Raw genomic sequence first — 15,688 nt, 5'->3', positions numbered from 1 at the left:
GCTGGGACCCGGTGCTTCAGCCAGATAAAGTGGGATAGTCGGATCCGCCAGAACTAGCCTACCCAATCATGCTATGGTGTTGAGGTTTTCAAGGTGCATAGGTTAGTTCTGAACAGAACATTTAAACATTAGTTGTAACAACATGCATGGGTGTTCCAATAAACCCAGAACAATAAAATTACAGATCACAGGCATAACTGGATTAACGATTAACATTCAGTATTGTAACAGCATGTCAGTAACAGTTATGGCAAAAGGCCAACAACAGTGGAATTTCAGCAAGCTATGTTAGTATGCAACCATTGTAATATGTAACCAATAATGCAAAACAAGGCCCAAAATTAGTTTTTAAGAATAATATGTATAAATGAAACCATATCCATAGTATAAGCATAAATATTTGTGATCCAGATAAGGGGCGGGGGGAGAGAAAGGCATTGCATTACCAACTGTATAGGCTTATATTCACACCAGTACTGCTCAGTACTCTACAGGTCTGCCCTTACGTTAAATCTGCATGTGCCCTATAGCTTCTTTAGTACATACATACCTCTCAAGCTGTCCACATGGGATGGTATGAGCCAAACTGTAAGAACTATAGGTATATAACTACAGGGGACTATTACATGTCAGGGGAATATATATGACTAACAAGGTGTACCCTGCACTGATGTCTGAGTGTGCTACTGGCATACTTCAACTGGATTTATGTCTGTGTCCAAGATTATTGGCAACAGTAATCACTAGCCGTGACAGCGTGACACTTGAGAGAAATGTATTGTACAGTGAAGGGTGTTTATACCTGTCCTGCTGTCATTTGTAAGCATGGGGTTAGACTATCAGCACACATTCACAAATGCACCAGGCATACAGCCATACCCACAGTAGAACATTTTAGTTGCCTTATTCAGTTGGAATAGTAGTGTACTTCATGACATTTTATTTACTAGAGCCTTATCACCTGGATGAGCAATGCTGTTTACTCACTAGTATATCTGGACACAGACATTAGTATACCCTTCATACAGCTACTACAGACATTTATTTGCCTGTAAGTCCTGTGTGGAGAATATATGTTAACAGTACATGACTGTTTCTATAAATAGTCAGTACTAGTTGTCTGTTACTATAAATAAATCTTACTACCTGTCCCTGAATTCAAACCCTGGTCTATGAGTGGAAAAAATAACAACATATCTATTGCTTATCACACTGAATTACTGGGCCACTGCTGTGTGGTGGTTGACTAATATGTGCCTGCAGCTCACCTGCTGACAAAGTCTGACCTGGTAATATCAGTACAGTGTCACAGGAGACTGCAGTGACAGTTGAATATACATGCATGAGATTCACACATGACAGAGATAGTAGGTGAAGTGTGTTTTAATACTTAGAATGCAGATGTACACAATTAACCACAGCTGGATTGAAATATGTGTGATCTGAACTGACCATATCAGGGTGCTGGGGTGCCTACCTGACCCATATACATTTGCAGGTGGTATATTTGCAGTCTACAGCTACTACTGTGTCATAATTGCCTGCATCCATGCGCCTACGTTCAGGAATGCATATAGCTGAAATGCAAAGGTTAACACAAGACAATCCCGAGGGAAAAACACTATAATACCTCGCACATTACTATTCAATGTTCACATGTTAGTGCAGAAGTATATCAATTTGCATTCTATTTTTTAGTATAGCTCCACATCTGCACTTTAGCATAACAGTTCTTTAGCAGTCAAATTTCAGGTTCTTCATTGTGTTATACCCATATTTGTTTTGTAGCACCTGTAAATTTCATGTCTTCAACAACAGACCAAAATACACACAACATTGGCAGAACAAAGCTTTATTGAGACTGACATGACACAGTCATTGTTTTACATTTGACAAACGTTATTGTTCTTCAGTTTAAATAATGCATCCATTGAAGGTGTGCTGTTACTATAGAACCTATGCAATACTAACTTTATTTCCTTCACAATTCTGACTGCAGTTGCACTCTATTTCCTGTAAATGATGAATGAATGCCATTTATTCCCTTCACATTTAGAATGCCAGTATACTTTATAACCAGAACATTAGTATTACTATTGTATACATATGTCATTCCTACAGATTAATAATGTTATTGCAGTACACTCAGAGCAGAATATGCCTACCGGCAGTTATTATTGTAGTCTTTCTTATTTATATGACTATATATTGCAAAATATATCTGTTCTCACCACACTCTCAATGCATCCTTGCTAGGCGCCCTGGCTGGGCCTCCAAGTTGCGATCCCTCTCCTCTGTATCTGTTTCACCATTAAGCATAATTGTCTATCAGATATTCATGCTAGAATTTGTTAAAGTAATGGTTCCTATACTTACAAATTTCTGGGGCATTCCAGTCCCGAGTGTCTTGTATCCACTGAGCCAAGAACACTCCCTTCCTCTGCTTCAGGCCATCATAATGATGACACACCTGCCCATAAGTGTAGGAGATTCCAGTAGCATTGGTGAGGTCACATGCCAGATGGTCCCAGGTCTTGAACTTGTATTCAGAGCCCAGGTACTGTCCCTGAACCAGGCTGTCACTATGGTCTTTGACAAGGAGCCCAACAATGACCCAGGACACTACCATGCCCCAGTGCTGCACCCAAAAGTGCACTCCCTCTCCGACTGCAACCATAGCTCTTGCAGTGATAAAACTCCAACAGGCTCGGGCTATATTCTCGCCTGTGCAGCTTAAATAAGGATATTTTCCTGCCCTTTGCTACCATTGGACCATTTTTAAAAATGCAAAGCAAAGTTTAGCATCGCGCAAACCTGTTAAGCTTAGTTAAGCAGTGCTTAAAGTGCAAATGCTTAGCAATGCTTAGCGGTGCACAAACCCACTCAGCTGAGCTGAGGACTGCTTAAACTGGGATTTCTAAGAAGTACGCAAACCAGCTAAGCTGAGCTGCATGTTGCAATGTGCTGCTAAAACAGGACCAGTTTGAGCATTGCTTGGCTTGGCTTAGCAGTTCTTAGCTATGGGCAAACTACAGTTTAAAAAATGTATTGAAAGTATTTCTTCATTAATGATAATTTATTAATATGTGTATCGGTTTTACTTTATATCCCCTAAACATATGCATTTCACTGCATTATCTGGTAGCGTAACTTTAATTTATTGGACACTTGTGTGTAACTGAGGCTTTTATACTGGGGTCTCCACTGCATATGGGCTTGAAGTCAAGCCGGACTAACCCGGATAACAAATTTCAATGTATACATGAAAAAAATAAACATTTAAAAAATGTCCCTATCGCATGTAAAAAGCTGAATGTCTGGTATCCAAACCATACTGCACACAAAGTCGTCACTCTAACCATTCAGCTACTGAGGATATTGTGATCAGAGCTATATGGTTCTATATAGCTCTCAGTTACGTTTAATCACTGCTGAGCTCTGTGATGTGCAAACCCGTTCAGTTATGTTTAAACTTCACCTTATTATTAAAATTAAAAACACATGGTTTCTATTTTTAGATGTCTGGCATGTCTTTATTGCTTAGAGCAGTGCCATGCAGTGCAAATACAAAATAAAATAAATTAAAATAAAATGTACAATCATATTTTCACATTTAATTTCAGTGCTGTGCGGCACTCTGACAGTACAGGGGGTGTTTTACGGACACTGTAACATACCCCCTCTGTGACATTAATAAAATAAAATATAAATAAGTATCTGGGGATACTTTATATTAATATTTTAGTGCTTTATGGCACTTTGACAGCACAGGGGGTGTGTTATGGACACTGTAACACATCATCTATGTGAAATACATAGCAAAATTTATAAACAAATGTCCAAGGACACCTTACTTTAATCCTTTAGTGCCATACAGCACTTTGACAGTGCAGGGGGAATGTTACACATCTCTGAGCACTGTAACACACCCCTACACTGATTCAGTAACCATGTACATGGCTCTCCCTCCATAGCAAGCCTTCATTAATATGCAAGGTGTGCTGCCAGGGGTGAGCTGCAGGCACAGCCATGGTATACTCCATGTAGGGCTTGCACTATTCCTACACAGAATTTATTAAATCTGGAGGATTATATAAAACTAATTTGAGTGATGCATTCAGTGGAAAAACTGCAGAAGAAATGTGGAAAGTTTTGTAAGAGAAATTGTTTGAATATAAAAAGTAAAAAAAAAAAAAATATTTCACATCAGGATCTAGGCATACAATGTCAGGGGGATATATTTCCATAAGAACAAGATATGTGATTAAGATAAGAGACAAAAAATATAAAAAATGAAAAAGAGGCTAACTACAACTTTGAAAACTGAAATATACAAGCTAGAGAAATGAATTAAGCATAGTATAAGACAAGATCAAGAAAAAAATTGAGGAAAATTTATATAAAAATATTCAGTATAATAAGAAAACATTTTATAAATACATAAGATGTGGAATGAGTAAATACACACAAATTGATGAACTGTGTGTAGAGTCAAAAATTATTCTCAAGCACAACAGATTATAGATATATTGGAAAAATCTTATGTAAAACAGTTTGGCTCCACAAAGGGGATGATAATAAGTTGTCCTAGTGACGTCCAAGTAACCTCAGATACTGAAATCTAATTAGATTATATTTAAAAAGAACTATGCAAACCGGATCCAAACCAAGCACAGGGAGGAGATGGAATTAATAATAATGACCTGAAAACACTTCAGTAAGAACATACAGTACCATTATAGTTATTATTCACTAGGTCTTATAATGCATGTGGAAATTCCTCAAGATTGGAAACATGTGCTTTTTAAACCTGTCTTAAAGGGAAGGGAAGTAGGACAAACCCAGACAAACCCAAAGTTATACAGAACCCTAAGTCTACTTTCACGTTGTGAAAAAATGATAGAAAAGGTAATATTGGATAAGTTATTGTCAGAATTGGAAACCATATATTAGCATACATATTTTGAAAACAGATCCATTACCACCTGTAACATGATGTTCTATAACAATATAATAACATCTATGAATGCAAAATTGTGCTGTGTTGTAATTTATAGAGATTTAACTTCAGCATTTGATGGGGTCATACACAAAACACTGATCAATAAATTAGAGCAACTAGGTATCAATGTTGTCTTGATAAGATGGTTAGCTGCATGGCTTATAAATAGGACATGGCAAGTATCATACATCAATTGGACAGGTGAAATTCTTGCTTACAGTCAAGGTGTCCCACAGGACTCTGTCCTAAACCCTTAGTTGTTTCATCTGAGCTGTTCTACAGTCTGTATGCTGAAACTGGGTAAACTGATTGCAGTACATATTTATTTATTTTTTATTAATTTTATTTTAAATTTGGTTACTGGGAAAGTCCGACTGAACACAAATCCTTCTTCAGCAGAGGCCCGGGGATAAAAGCTCTACTTAAAAACATTACATAACACAATAAAAGGCACTTTACATCATTCAATAAAATAAAAGCATAACAATCATAGTAATGAAGTAACAATTATATACATATAATATTGAAGAATATCAATTTATGTACATGCACATATACTAATATTTTTGGTGCTGATAAGTCAGAAAAAGAAAAAGAGTAGATACTAGTCAAGTGAAGAGGTAAGACTAGGACTATTTTAAAAGAGATTATAAAGATGTAAAGCAGTTCCTATATAAAAACAGTTAGAGAAGCAGCTAGAGACTCTTTTTTTTTGCTTGGATAAGAAAACTGTCAGATGTGCTACAGATAGGGCAGATCTGCAAAATAACTTGACTAAATCGACCTTTTGGGTACAGGAGAATAATATCCTGATAACTATGTCAGAAACTAAGCATATGAGATTTGGGCCACATAAACTGAAAGGTGAATATTTAATACAGCACACAGTGATGGAAAGTGTAGATTCATTTAAGGACCAGGGTATGTAGGTAGATCAGCTTTGTGTTTTTCTAATCATATCAACCAATTGATTAATGATAGTTATAGAACTATAGGTTGTATAAAAAGATGTATAAAGTCTAGGAAATCAGAAATGATTAAATCATTGTTTGATAGTTACTTTAGACTGAAACTTGAGTATAGAATAAAAATATGGAAACCTTATAAGAAAATAAACATTAGTAAACTGGAGGGACTACAGTGGAAATATACCAAAGGCATTAATGGATGTGTAAAATATCTGAACTTGTACAATGTCTCATAGATACTTAAGAGGAGATCTTATTTAGGTATATAGGGCATTTAGAGACAACTACCTCTGAGAATGTTCGGGGCTGTCAAAAAGTAATAGAAAATCATCAGACAACCTATGAAGAAGATTATAAAGGAATGAGAAGTGTACTAATTTTTGAGAGATCAGCTGATGCATGGAACAGACTACCAAATTATATTAAAGCAAGCACTAGTTTAGTGATTTTTAAGAACAGTCTGGATACTTATAATGGGAAAAACTGTTTTGGTATATTGGCAGGCTACAACGGCATTAATGGCCATGTTTGAAATATTTTTTATGTAGGTATGTATGTACGTAGGCATGTAGTTATATTTTGGTGTGCTGTGTGTTCAACCCCACATAGGGGAAACATCATTACAGTGTTATCTTAATCTACTTTACACATTGTTGAATATTCTTCTGTTCATTACTGTTTATTGATATTAATGTTTATTTTGTGCATGGTTATGAATAACTCAGTTATTCATCAGATTCCTGTGAATATCTTTCTAATCCATAATGCTCTCTTAACAGCATCTCTTTAAGTACAGAGTTATGTGTAAAGCTTGCAACAGACTGTTATATTCTGTCAGACGGTTTTGTGGAATATGGTATTATTTTCAAAACTGCTATCAAGTGTGTTTTTTGTCATTCGTTATTACATTCACTTCAACAGCCACATCAACCTTATCTTTTGAAGGAGTCAGATGATCAGACTTACAGCTTAAATGGAGAATAGTGAAATACAGTGATATGTGCATTTAATGTGTGATGTGCACGTTGCTAAAGAATATCTGTAGTCCTCCCAAATACCTTACTGTGTCCATGGTGTACAGCATCTTTTATGTCTCTATTAACAGAAACTTTGTGATACATGACACTGCCCCATTGTCTACAGATGAAGTTTTTCACTTGCTGTTACTATTTGTGACCTCTGTGCTGACATCAATTATTTACCTACATGTCCAGCATGTGGTCCTTTTTTGAAATCCTCAGCCATGATCCATATTAGTTAACTCATCCCTGCACATTCATAACTCAAAGTATTTTCACTGCATTCACAGCACGCCCTCTCAGGTAAAATGGATTAGCTAGGCAAGTAGTGTCTGGGTTAGAATGTGGACCTAGATTAGAGTTGAAGGTTTGAAACCCATGTTGTCTAATCTGTGTTCTTGTGTTCAAAGATGTAAAAGCTTGTTTGTATAACATTGCAACATATATATGGTGATTCTGTGATATACTTCAACAGTAATTTTTTAGAGCCTGATCTGAGAAATATCTCTCTCTTACGTAAGGACTGCATCATTCATAGCTGCTCTTTTCATTGTTCAGGCAATGAGGAGAAGACACAAAATCGTACACTGTGTATCGAACAGATGCACACAAAATCGTACACTGTGTATCGAACAGATGCACACAAAATCGTACACTGTGTATCAAACAGATGCACACAAAATTGTACACTGTGTATCGAACAGATGCACACAAAATCGTACACTGTGTATCGAACAGATGCACACAAAATCGTACACTGTGTATCGAACAGATGCACACAAAATCGTACACTGTGTATCGAACAGATGCACACACAATCATACACTGTGTATCGAACAGATGCACAGGCTTGAGAAGCAGCGGAAGGAGAAAAGTATGTTGCTTAATTGTTCTATTTTGTTAAATAAAATGCATCTAATCCTTGTTACATGCCTGTATTTTTACATTACCATGTATAATGCTTAGAATGCCAGAATACCCATTATGCATCAGTAAGGTATGTGCAGTAATGACACTATAACTGATCATGCAAGTCTGATTGAAATACACATATGTTGCAATATCACTTAGCAGCAAGCCATGTGGTTTGTGCATCTGTCACACATATTTTTAGGTGGATGCTTTATATACAACTCTCTTGTGTGTCAAGTGCTGTTTATAATGCATATGTTGGCACACCTGCATGTGTGGATGTGTTTCCTAGTGACCGAACTGTTGTGCATAGCCTGCCTATTCAGGGACTGAATGGGCATCTGCTGTGTCAATGCTCACATTGTTATTGGCAGATTGTGTGGCATGCCCTTCAGTTCAATATTGGTATTGTATCTACAGCATCTTGGGTGATTTAGTCATACCATACTTGTATTATGTGTTTGTGGATACTTGTGCAGATATGCATTTCTTTGCAATACATCATAATCAGCAAGCACCATCAGGATGCCTGCATTTTGCAGGCTACTGACTGCTAAAAATTGTAGGTAGATTATGCATACAGTTGTAGACATACAATTTTGTTTGTACAACATATACTAGATTCTTATGTCTTATAGGCTGTGACTGGGTTTATGATCGAATATTATAAGCATTTGTTAGTGTTGCATTATTCATACTGACGTGGGAGCAGTCAATTACTACATTGCTTGGCTCATATGTTTGTCATATGGCTAGTATTTTTTCCACAATATTGTCTTCTCACCTGTCTTTATTTTAGCAATGTTACTTGGATGCTGTTCGTGTGACTCATTACCTGCAGAGACTACAATTTACATTCACACACAGACACAACTTCTCAGGGAACACACGCAAGAGAAATAGATTGGAAATAAAGAGGTTGTCAGACACTCAGCTGGACAGTGTACAGAGGCAGACAACATTATTAAACAGTACAGGTCCCAATAATAATGTTATCTTGATATTTACAGGCTTTTATTTTGTCAATTTTCAGTTATGGCAATGTTGCATGAGGCAGTATCAGGCATGATTCCATTCAAATGTCAGGATATGTCAGATGTGCTTGATTTGCATATGCTTGCCATGCTTCATTCTAGCCAATAAACAAATGTTCGGGTGATGTCATGATGCCCACTACTAAGCTGTGTTATGCATGCCATTTGCACTGCCTTGAGTGAACTACTCACATTGGTGATAGATACATTCTCCCTGAAGTTTTCTTTTATGGGAAATGTCCATAACTATAGATAAAGTGACATAGAGAAGGTGTGTGTATAAGGAGCCATTTACTCGCAACAATTCTGTTGATTATAATTGTGCTACTTGCTAATGTTTGCACCATTTTGACTTGAACTATATTTTAAATAAGAACTTAAATCTTATAGATATATCATATATCTTAGAACATGTATGGTTTTACACTTTCAGTGTCATATTTGTAGTTGCAGAACTCACATCCCTTTTACATATGAGTTGAACTCACATGTAGATGGAATGTTAATTAATGTATATTAGATTAAAGATGTGCACATCAGTTTCATTTTTAGGTCAGATAAGATCTTCATGGGAATGTGCTGCATGATAAACATTTGCTTTTCACTGTTATGGTTCTCACCACTGACATATATCACATATGGTGATACATTGGACTGTAGTCATGATGTATTTTAACATTTCATGAGGACTCTTTTCTGCCTGTTCATTGTGCCACAGTGGGCATGTATTGAGACAGGTAGTATCAGGTATGCATATGTAATTTCTGTCCTGTGTTGTGATTCATCTTAGCAGAGCATGGGGCCCATGGATGATTGTCAATCAGATGTAGAGGACAAATGTATGCCAGGCCACTGCCAGAGTCCACAGATAATGACGACCATGACAATGATGAGGATGATGATAACAAAGCTGGATCTGCACCTACACAAGCCAACATGCCTGCTGCATGCCAGAGGAGATGAGACCAGGAGCAACAGAAAGACAGTTATTGGGAGGAGATCTTGGAGGTTGTGACAGATGTGTTTCAAACACAGATGAGGGACATGATGGGGAGTTTTTTTCCAGGACATGGCACAGGAAATGCATGACTCATTCAGGGAGATAGCCCAAGAGATAATTTGTGATGTTCGTCCCTATCAAGGTGGTCCCTCAGGTCCTTAAGTATTGTCTGTGTGCTCCAATTGTGTTATGCTGCCAACATGCTGTTTGGCATATAATTGATTGGCCTGTATATGCACTATTATGCATGCATAACATTTATCTGCCATGTTTATGTGCTACATGTGGAAACATACCATGCAGATATCATCATGTGACATTTAGTTATGTTTTAATGTGTGCATAACACACATTAACACATTACACCTTTCTTCCCACATTCAGCAGTCCAGGCATTGTGGCAGTTACCCTGTAACTAGTGCTCCAACAATTACCCTGTAAAGATTTGTTTTACTTAGGGAAACTGACAGACAATGCATGTTGTCTTTAGTCCAGCACTACAACACTGGTATGGTTAAGATTTGTGTATTGACATATCATGTATGTGCAACTGAAGGATGTGTCATTGCTCATGTGTTTCGATTACAATTGTGATACTGTCCCACTGACATAATGTGTTGTGTGCTGTTTGTTGGCAGTACTGATGCCATATGGAGTCATATAAAGGAACGTCATTCCTATGGGCAGTCCTTCGTTTGATGCAGCCAGAAAAAAAGGACTGCCCATAGGAACTTCATTCCTATGGGCAGTCCTTCTTTTCTGGCTGCATCAAACGCCAATTTAATATTAATGTATAGACTATGGTACAGCATCCAATATTTGCTGTATGTTACATTTGCACATCCTTTCCTTATTGACATAAGTTCACACCCTTCAGCAATGTTTGTATGCATTATGCATGTCTCTGAACACAGTCTAATCCATGGTGAAACATCATTGTACCTTTGACAAGTCAGCAGTCATTGACTTACCACCTTCAATGTAAACCTAGATAACTGGATGGGCAGCCTCAAATTCTCTGCCAGTCTATCTTGCATTGCCCTACTTGAGGCTAGAGGGAAATTTTGAACATATTTTTTGGCTAGGTGTGAAATGGTCTGCAGACCAATTACCTTGTACTTATCTATAAACCTATGTAACAAAAATGCTATGGACTAAAGTATAAGGAAGTAAAACCAGTAACAGAATGAACTGTAAAATATGGATCCTTAATCAAAACAATTGTAAATGTGTCAGAACAAGTAATCATGAAAGTAAGACATTTCCTTTAAACAGGTATAAAATTATGCTTGTATATGCTATGTACAAAATGACCTTATATAAGCTCCTGTGTGGATCCGTCCTCAATAAGTGTCATTACATGGAGGTTTGATGGTGTGCACCACAAATGCAAGTTATCATTGGCAAACACTGTTAAAACAGGGAACATTTCAGAGTAATGCTGTAGATGCTGGGCTTAATGCAAAATATTTTAGAAGGCACCACTTGTTTAAATCTGCAGACTGCTATTTTTTTCTTCTGTTTTTGTGCACACCATGGCATGTTGACCATTGGCAGTGACTAGCAGTAAATAGTTAAGTATTCAAGGCAAAAAATCAAAATTGTATTTGCCATGCACAAAGACTTAGCCATAGTAGCACAAATGAGACTGGAGGCAGGGTATTTCAGCCAACAGTATGCTCAGTAGTGAGTGCAAAACATGCACTTCTTATGTAACTTTCTCTGTGGCTCAATGTATTAATGCAATAAGTTATAAACAACAGCAAAGGCAATACAGGGTTCAAATCTAGGTTGCAGATAGTTTTACTTATGGCATTAGAATAACTACTGTCAATGTCTCTCTATTAGTAATTGAACATGGAGTACAACTGACCAGTTGCAAAATGAAAGTTGCAAAAATTCTGTCTAATGAATACTAAACAAGTTAACTATACTCTGTGTGGTGTGTTAAGAATAATAATGATTATAGTTAACCTAAAATGCACTTGAATATGTTTAATTTTACCAATATTTATTAAACTAAAGTATGGCTCAACACAAGTATCTTATTAGGTGTATAAGACAGTATATCATGTAAAGTATGTATGGCCCTTCCTCAACATGTTCTACTGAGATTATTCAGATCTATGCAAATGAAATTGTTTTCCAGCAATAAATAATTGCTTGTAAATATAGGTCCAATAACATAAAAATTCACTGTTAAACACGTACAGGTTTGTTATGATTAGATCTCTGCTCATGTTGAAATTGTTACACCTCAACTTACAAGTGAAAAATATTAGTTCTTATGTGGCATTAACAGCTACTAAACCTAAAATAGCAGGTCAGCCTTTTTTTTTGGGTCTTGGGTTCAATTCATAGGAACTATCAGTCACAGTTTGCAAAAGGTATGTCCAACGAACCCATCATGTTCTGATTTATATAACTTTATCTTTTACCAACATCACAGACTATAACATGTCATATCAGTGTGTCAAAGATTGTATGAATGAATAACATTCATCATGTAGGAGACCATTGCCAGAGACAACAATATATAATTTCAAATGCACATAAGATATCATCAATAAAAAGCATTTGATGAATTCACAGTGTGACTTGTATAAATACACTGAGCATCACACATGACCAAATCTCACTTCCATGTTTCATACCTGCAGTGTAGTTTGAAACAAACATACAACAATTTTCTGTCATGCCATTTGTGTGTTTGTCACTGTGTCAGGCTGGTACATGTGAGATCTGAATTGGGTGCCATTTCCCTGCCATAGACCCAGATATCCTTCAGAAGACACAGCAGGTGACGGTAAGGGTGGTGCTCCATTTGGAGCCCAAACATTGTGTAAAGATGAGTCCAGGATCTTTGTGGCAGTCCTCATAAAGTGCTAAAGATGTAGGCTTCTGCATTAGGAATATACAAGGTCTCAGTATAAAGCTAAGGCTTGTAATAGCTTTCACCAATGCAATTGGCATTCCACATACTCATAAACAGTGCTGTCACCATTATAGTGATACAAAGAGGCACAAGCAGGAATGCGTGAGCCAATGGGAGGCAGAATTTTTAACTGCAAACACCCCAGAGTTTTCTAAGTATATCGATCCATCAACAACCAATACAATGCCATGGATTGGGAAGACAATACACTTATTCATTATGGTTCCTTTTTTCTGTTTTATATTCTGTATAGATGCTGAAGAGATAGCCTGGAATGGGGACGCACATCAGGAATGATTGGCATGCCTCAGAGAGGGAGGATGTAAGTATGACTCAAGTATAAATGCAAGCCAGATCACAATACATCAGAAATGTAGTTAATTTTGGCATCAGTCCATGTGAGCTAGAGAGAGACGCACACACAACTGAGTAGGCATACCTAACCTATATATTGAGTATACCTGTCTGCTCCAATAGCTGTTGACCATTGTATTAGGCAATGTGTAAATCAGCTTAGGTGTGTAGAGTTTGACTTCCAGCAACAGCAATTAGCTTTTATTGTAGAATAATACATGAAATGAATTTTTCTGCAATCATTAAATAGCATTAAATTGTATATCTTTGTAAATGAATGTCTTTAATTGGAATATATATATATATATATATATATATATCATATATAATACAGTCACCTAACTGTTTGTATTATATATGCCATAGTCACCTGTTTGCCTAATGTCACGAATAACACTGAGACTGATGTGTTTTATGACGTATTTATGACTTCACATTTATATCTGGATGTGCCAAAGGTTACCATCTGCATGTGTAAATTTGATTATTTTTTGAACTATCACAATGATATGGAATGGATAGCATTTTAAGTTTTATCTCCCCCACCCTACATATCATTTTTTTTCTTTTTTTTGGAAACAGTTCTGCTGCAACAGAAACAATGATCAGCAAGAGGTGCCATATGGATGACTGAGGATCAGACTGCCATACCTGCACAGATGGCTGCGGCATCACCACCACCACAGGCAGCACAGACACCCAGCCCCTCTGACTTCCAACCTGGCAGTATTGCCACCATGACTACTGCACTACCTGCTCCAACTGTATCAGGTATTTCTGCTCCAGGGGCTGGTGCAGTGATACCCACCAAAAGTATTGCTAGTGGAGGTGATGATTTTATTACCCATTAGAAGCTGACAGGGCTGGTGAAGGACATTATGGAAATGGGCTTCAGTGCCCATATTGGCAGAACTGAGAAAATCCTGCATCAAATAGCCATGTTTCCCATCCAGCACTGCCCCCAGTGTCTGTGACAGGAGACGGTGATGATAGGTCTAAGGGAGAGGATTAGATTCGGACTGTACTCAAGCTGGTTGTGGATGTGCCTCCGATGTCCCCTACCTATCTCCTGTCACAGTATCCCCCAATCATATGTGTCCATCACCATCTCTTCCTGTCTTGTATATCTTGAATGTCTGCACCTGCTAACTACCCTACTACCTTTGCCAACATTCTTCTTACTACAAAAAAAAAAAAAATGGGCACCTGCCTCCCCTCACAAAAAAAAAAAAAAAAAAAATCACACCCCATATATAGCTTTGATCTGGTCCAGTTGGCCATACAGCAGTATTCAGTTGTCATCTTCCCCTTAAGTTGTGACTACCCAAATTCTTCAAATTATTTTACAAGCAAACATTTATCTTGTGAAGAAGTGGATAGCTATGTTGCTCTCCCACCACCATCCTGCGCATTCCTCTATTCTTCCCCCTGTGTCCTATCCTGTGCTTGCCTCCATTTTCACCATTGTTCTATAAACCCCTTTTCACACATTTAATCTGGTAAAAAAGTAGAAGCACAACCACTGCACATGGCCAGAGATGTTCCATAAAAACACTTAATTTTTTGTACTCATTTGCACAACACTTGGCATTACACACCAATGGTGAATACAGATAAATAATGTTTCACTTCCTATGGCAAAAAATGAAGATTTTACCTTAAACTGCACTAGTAATGTTATTATCGGGCAAATGTGCTTATCCCACGTAGCCTTAGATGTTTATTAGGTTGCAGGATGTACTGTGTATCTTATGGGATGTTACAACCGTCATTACTGTGAAGAGGCCTGATGCCTACATTCCCTCCCCACCACTGCAAGCTTTTATCACACTCCCCTCAAATCTGTAATTTTTGCTGTTTGAGTTGTCTTCTTGTGTGGTTTCCTCAGATAATACTGAGGTCTAAAGACTACTTTTGCATAGTGTCAAGGATTTAAATCCAGAAGTATGTCAAACATTATTCATTGTCTTTTTCACATTAATATATTGCGTTGAACAGTTGGATGCATATTTATTTAACATTTGTTTACTGGGAAAGTCCAACTTGGAACAAAGCCAATTTTCAGCAGAGGCCCAGGAGAAATGCTCTAGACACATGTCTTTGTGACATGGGAGCATACGAACGACATGCAGACTCCACACAGAAGGCACCACAGCCAAGAATTGAACCAGAAAACCTCTTGCTGTGAGGCAACAATGCTACCGCTGCACCACTGCACTGTCCATATGTTATTACCCCACCATCATCCTGTTTATATCTTCATCATTGTCCCACCACCCTACCCCTGCTCGTTCCCTATTTGTCAAAACTTTAGTGTACTGAGCATGTCAGAATCATTTTGATGACAAACCTAAGAGTAATGGACTTCAAAGATGGACAGAAATGGTCAATAAACAAAACTGTTATGTCTTTATGTCTCTCTCCCTACTCATCCCACCTCATCACTCTTTGTGCTCAACATTTG

Source organism: Protopterus annectens, chromosome 2.part1, assembly GCF_019279795.1.
Source record: "Protopterus annectens isolate FY-2018-M chromosome 2.part1, PAN1.0, whole genome shotgun sequence".
In the NCBI taxonomy this organism is placed as follows: Eukaryota; Metazoa; Chordata; order Ceratodontiformes; family Protopteridae; genus Protopterus; species Protopterus annectens.
Note: the sequence above shows the minus strand (reverse complement) of the source record.